The following is a 6,982-nucleotide window of genomic DNA, read 5'->3' as shown; positions in this document are numbered from 1 at the left end:
GTGTACCCTTCATAGGATACACTTTGAGATAGACGAAGTCATCGAGCTCATAAGACATGTCATGATGCTTGCTATCATAATAACTCTTCTGACGGGACTGCGCTGCTCTGAGATTATCCAGAATGACCCGACACATCTCTTCAGCTTCTTCTATCAAGTCATTCCCAAGAATCTGACGCTCGCTGGTCTCGGACCAGTTGAGTGGGGTACAACACTTCCTGCCATAGAGAATCTCAAACGGAGCTTTGCCTGAACTAGCTTGATAACTGTTGTTATACGAGAACTCAGCGAAAGGTGATGACCCACAAGTATAGGGGATCAATCGTAGTCCTTTCGATAAGTAAGAGTGTCGAACCCAACGAGGAGCAGAAGGATCTGACAAGTGGTTTTCAGCAAGGAAAAATCTGCAAGCACTAAAATTCTCGGTAACAAGTGATTGTGTGGTGAGATGATTCGTAGCAAGCAACAAGTAACAAAAGTAGCAACGGTGCAGCAAGGTGGCCCAATCCCTTTTGTAGCAAGGGACAAGCCTGCACAAAGTCTTATAAGAGGAAAAACACTCCCAAGTACACACAAGAATTTTTTTCATGCTAGTTTTCATCATGTTCATATGATCCGCGTTCGTTACTTTGATAGTTTGATATGTGGGTGGACTGGCACTTGGGTACTGACCTTACTTGGACAAGCATCCCACTTATGATTAACCCCTCTCGCAAGCATCCGCAACTACGAAAGAAGAATTAAGACAAAGTCTAACCATAGCATTACACTAGTGGATGCAAATCAGCCCCTTACGAAGTAACACATAAACTAGGGTTTAAGATTCTGTCACTCTAGCAACCCATCATCTACTTACTACTTCCCAGTGCCTTCCTCTAGGCCGAAATAATGGTGAAGTTTTATGTAGTCGACGTTCAAATAACACCACTATATGAAAAACAACATACAACATATGAAATTACCGAACGAATACCAAATTCACATGACTACTATTAGCATGACTTATCCCATGTCCTCAGGAACAGAAGTAACTACTCACAAAGCATAATCATATTCATATTCATGACCAGAGAGGTAATGAGTAGAATCAAGGATCTGAACATAAACTCTTCCACCGAGTAATCCAACTAGCATCAACTACAAAGAGTAATCAACACTACTAGCAACCTTACAAGTACCAATTGGAGTCGCGAGACTGAGATTGGTTACAAGTGATCGATGAACTAGGGTTTGGAGATGAGATGGTGCTGATGAAGATGTTGATGGTGACGAGTCCCCTCCGATGAGAGGAGTGTTGGTGATGACGATGGTGATGATTTCCCCCTCCGGGAGGGAAGTTTCCCCGGCAGGATGGTCCTGCCGGAGCTCTAGATTGGTTCTGCTCAAGTTCCGCCTCGTGGCAGTGGTGAATCCACGAAAAAGCTCCTCCCTGATTTTTTTCTGGACGAAACCCTCCATATAGCAAAAGAGGGGGGCAAGTGGGCCAGTAGGGTGCCCACAAGCCCCCACGGCGTGGCCTGGGGGAGGGGGGGGGGTTGGCCGCGCCGTGCAGGCTTGTGGCCACCCCATGGCGCTCCTGTGGCACTTCTTCAGTCCAGTATTTTTTATATATTGGGAAAAAAATCTCCGTTGATTTTCACGGTGTTTGGAGTTGCGCAAAATAGGTATCTCAACTTTGCTCCACTTTCAGGCCAGAATTCTAGTTGCCGGTATTCTCCCTCTTCATGTAAACCTTGCAAAATAAGAGAGAAAAGGCACAAGAATAGTACCGTGAAGTGAAATAACAGCCAAAGAAGCGATAAATATCAACATGAAAACATGATGCAAAATGGACGTATCAACTCCCCCAAGCTTAGATCTCGCTTGTCCTCCAGCGAAAGCCAAGCTCAGTAAATATGCCCACATGATTAGGGAGAGAGGTGTCGACAAAACAAGATACGAACATGCATGCATCATGATCAAGATCGGAACAACAATACCAACTTATAATCTCTCATGCTAAAGTGATAATTCCTTCACAAAGTAAAGCATGTATAAAGAACCTTACCGAGAAATAACAACTGATAGCCTTTGGTTTAGAGCCAAGCAAAGGGATCTCTAATCATATAACATTGTTCACAGCCAAGCAAACACAATCCATTATGTTGTCTTCCTTGTCCAACATCTACTTCTAGGCATGTCATAGATAAGTGAGTGTTCACAATCATAGATGGTGTCAGAGATGATATATTTATATGTGAACCTCTCCTTCCTTTTCACTTCCTATTAATTGCAACAATGACCAAGGTCTACGTTTGCCTACCCTCAACAATTTTCAATCCTCATTCTTTTTATATGTGAAGCCATCACTTCCCTTACGATCATTACATGATCTTTCATGCTTTTGTTCTATCCTCACTCTTTTGATCATGGCAAGAGGCAAAGCCCTTTAACTAAGACACTCTTTGTTATATGGCTCACGAGCAAGAATACATTAGGGGTCACACAAAGCAAAAACTCAAGACTAAAACACTAAGACTTTTAAACTAAAACAGAAAGAGAAAACTGAAAAGGAAAACTAAAACAAAGGTATAGGGAAAAGATGTGATGGTGATACGATACCGGGGCAACTCCCCCAAGCTTGGCACAAGCCAAGGGGATTGCCCATACCAATGCTCAGTTGTCTTCCTTTGTTGGTGATGGTGGAGTTGTTGCAACCTTTGATTCCAAGAGGGCCATCAGTCTTTGATTTATACTTTGGAGATCTGTGATATGTTTCTCCAGCAAAACAACTTCACGAGTGAGACAAGTATTGCGAGCACGAGTTGTTTCACAAAACCTCAAGAGTTCAATCAAAGATGGAGATAGTAGGTGGAGGTAGGGTTGGAGGAAATCCACTTCTTCAATTTCTTCCTTGTTGAGCACAGATTGCACTTCGTCCCATGCATAATCCTTCTCCTTAGCCTTGCCCTTGGTTTCTTTAGGTAGCCTCTCCTTAGCCTCCATGATCTCCATCCTTTTTAGATCAGCATGAACTTCTCCATAGATTTGACGGAGGTTGTTCTCCCCCACACACTCTTGAGAAGACATCTTGACCTAGATCTGCGGCACAAAACAGGCTCGAAACGAAAAACAGAGGAAATCTGCGTGATACGGGGTCAGACCAAACGAAAGTATTTATAATGATTTTTTCGAGACTAGAAGGAGTCCCCTGCACAAAAATGGAGTCCGGGAGGCGCACGAGGTGGCCACAAGCCCTCACAGCGCGGCCAGGGGGTGGGCCCGCGCCATGCACGCTTGTTGCCTCCTCGCGCACTTTCCGGACTACTTCCAATTTTTGTATTTTTTCAAATATTCCAAAATGGAGAAAAATTCCTATTGGAAAAGTTTTGGACTCTAATTTCTTACCGAAATACATACCTCTTCCTTTTTGGAGTCTAAAACAGGCTGATAAATATCCCTTAGGTATTCTTCCGGAGTTATGGTATTGATGATATTGTTTTCAACATTTATGGGAGTACCTGAGATATAATGCTTGATTCTCTGCCCATTTACCACTCTCAGACAATTACCTTCCGTGTTGTTGATCTTGATAGCACCGGAACGATATACTTCCTCAACAACATAGGGACCTTCCCACTTAGAGAGGAGCTTGCCTGCAAAGAATCTTAAACGAGAGTTATATAGCAAGACATAATCACCTACATTGAACTCACGCTTTTGTATCCTCTTATGATGCCACTTCTTAACCTTCTCTTTGAAGAGTTCGGTATTCTCATATGCCTGAGTCCTCCACTCATCAAGCGAGCTAATGTCAAATAACCTCTTCTCACCGGCAAGTTTGAAATCAAAGGTGAGCTCTTTGATTGCCCAATAAGCTTTATGCTCTAGCTCAAGAGGTAAGTGACATGCTTTACCGTACACCATTTTGTACGGAGACATGACCATGGGATTCTTATAGGCAGTTCTATAAGCCCAAAGTGCATCATCGAGCTTCTTAGACCAATTCTTGCTAGACCTGTTGACAGTCTTTTGCAGAATCAGTTTAATCTCTCTATTACTTAGCTCTACTTGACCACTGGACTGAGGGTGGTTGGGAGACGCAATTCTATGGTTGACATCATACTTAGCAAGCGTTTTACGGAAAGCACCATGAATGAAGTGTGAACCACCGTCGGTCATTAGATATCTAGGGACTCCAAATCTAGGGAAGATAACTTCTTTCAGTATCTTGATAGAGGTGTTGTGATCAGCACTACTAGTGGGAATAGCTTCTACCCACTTAGTGACATAATCAACAGTAACCAAGATGTGAGTATACCCGTTGGATTTGGGAAAAGGTCCCATATAATCAAAGCCCTAGACATCAAATGGTTCAATAACAAGTGAATAGTTCATAGGCATTTCCTGACGTTTGCTAATATTACCTATTCTTTGACATTCGTCAGAGGACAAGATAAAATTACGAGCATCCTTGAAGAGAGTGGGCAAATAGAAACCTGATTGCAATACCTTGTGTGCAGTTCTGTCTCCTGCATGGTGTCCTCCGTAGGCCTCGGAGTGACACTTCTGTAGGTTCTGTCCCTGTTCATGTTCAGGTACACAACTTCTAATAACACCATCTACTCCTTCCTTATAAAGTTGAGGATCATCCCAAAAGTAGTGTCTCAAGTCAAAGAATAACTTCTTCTTTTGCTGGTACATGAAACTAGGTGGTATGTATTTGGCAACGATATAGTTGCATAATCAGCATACCACGATGCACTATGTGAAGCATTGATGACATTCAATTGCTCACCGGGAAATCTATCATCAATAGGTTGTGAGTCATCAAGAACATTCTCCAACCTAGACAAGTTATCTGCTACTGGGTTATCAGCACCCTTTCTGTCAACAACATGCAGATCAAATTCTTGTAGCAAGAGAACCCATCTAATAAGTCTAGGTTTAGCGTCCTTCTTGTCCATGAGGTACTTAATAGCAGCGTGATCAGTGTGAATAATGACTTTGGAATCAACAATGTAAGACCTGAACTTTTCACACAAAAAAACGACTGCTAAAAATTCCTTCTCTGTAGTAGCATAGTTTCTCTGGGCATTGTCTAGAGTTTTACTAGCGTAGTGAATAACATTCAACTTCTTATCAACTCTTTGCCCTAGAACAGCACCAACAGCATAATCACTAGCGTCACACATGATCTCAAAAGGCAAGTTCCAATCAGGTGGTTGAACAATAGGTGCAGTTATCAAAGCCCTCTTAAGTATTTCGAAGGCTTCCTCACAATCATCGTCAAAAACAAAAGGAATATCCTTTTGCAAGAGATTGGTAAGAGGCCTAGAAATCTTAGAGAAGTCTTTGATGAACCTTCTATAGAAACCAACATGACCGAGGAAACTTCTTATCCCTCTGATATCTATGGGGTATGTCATTTTCTCGATTGCATCAACCTTAGCCTTATCGACTTCAATACCTCTTTCGGAAATTTTATGTCCTAAGACGATGCCTTCATTAACCATAAAATGGCACTTCTCCCAATTTAAGACAAGATTGGTGTCTTTACATCTCTGCAAGACCCGACCAAGGTTGCTGAGGCAATCATCAAAAGAAGACCCATAAACGGAGAAGTCATCCATGAAAACCTCAACAATCTTTTCATAAAAGTGAGAGAATATAGCCATCATACATCTTTGAAAGATGGCAGGTGCATTACATAAGCCAAAAGGCATACGTCAATAAGCAAAGGTACCGAAAGGGCAGGTGAAAGTGGTTTTCTCCTGATCAGATTGTGCAACTGGTATTTGGGAGAAACCAGAATAACCGTCTCGAAAGCAGAAGTGTGTGTGTTTGGATAGTCTTTCTAGCATTTGGTAGATAAAAGGCAGACGGTAATGATATTTCCTAGTGGCCTTATTCAACTTCCTAAAATCAGTCACCATCCTATAGCCAGTAATAATCCTCTGTGGGATCAACTCATCCTTATCATTAGGGACAAAGGTAATGCCTCCTTTCTTAGGAACGCAATGCACCCGACTCACCCAACCGCTATGAGCAACATGATAGATAATACCTGCTTCTAGGAGCTTTAGTATTTCTTTTCTCACTACTTCTTTCATCTTAGGATTCAATCTCCTTCGATGATTAGCAACTGGTTTGAATTCAGGATCAGTTTTAATCTTATGCTGGCATAGAGTGGGACTAATGCCCTTAAGATCATCAAGAGTATATCCAATAGCAGCACGGTGCTTCCTCAGAGTTTTTTTAATAACTTCTTTTCTTCCTGCTCTGAGAGGCTAGCACTAATAATGACAGGATATATCTCCTTTTCATCAAGATAGGCATACTTAAGAGTATCAGGCAACTGTTTAAGCTCGAACACAGGATCACCCTTTGGTGGGGGTGGATCCCCAAGCAGTTCAACAGGTAGATTATTCTTAAGGATAGGATATTGTTCTAAGACAACTCTATCTATTTCATCCCTTTCATCCATATGCATATCAATTTCATGCTCAAGCAAGTATTTCTCTAAGGGATCAGTAGGAGGCACGGCAATAGAAGCTAAGGCAATAGTTTCATCCCTACTAGGCAACTCCTTTTCATGAGGTTGTCTACCGAACTTAGAGAAATTGAACTCATGTGACACTCCTTCAAAGCCAACAGTGACAGTTTGCTTCTCACAATCAATATGAGCATTGACAGTGTTGAGAAAAGGTCTACCAAATATGATGGGACAAAAGCTATCTTGAGCGGTAGTAAGAACGAGGAAATCAACAGGATACTTCGTTTTACCACACAATACTTCAACATCCCTAACAATTCCCACAGGGCAGATAGTATCTCTATTGGCAAGCTGGATAGTGACATCTATAGGTTCTATCTCAACAGGTGCAATCTCATCTTTGATTTCATCGTATAAGGATTGAGGTATTGCACTAACACTAGCACCCAAGTCACATAAACCATGATAACAATGATCTCCTATCTTAACAGAAACCACATGCATGCC

This window comes from Hordeum vulgare, chromosome 3H (assembly GCF_904849725.1).
Source record: "Hordeum vulgare subsp. vulgare chromosome 3H, MorexV3_pseudomolecules_assembly, whole genome shotgun sequence".
NCBI lineage: Eukaryota > Viridiplantae > Streptophyta > Magnoliopsida > Poales > Poaceae > Hordeum > Hordeum vulgare.
The sequence above is the reverse complement of the archived record's forward strand: the minus strand, read 5'-3'. Positions refer to the sequence as shown.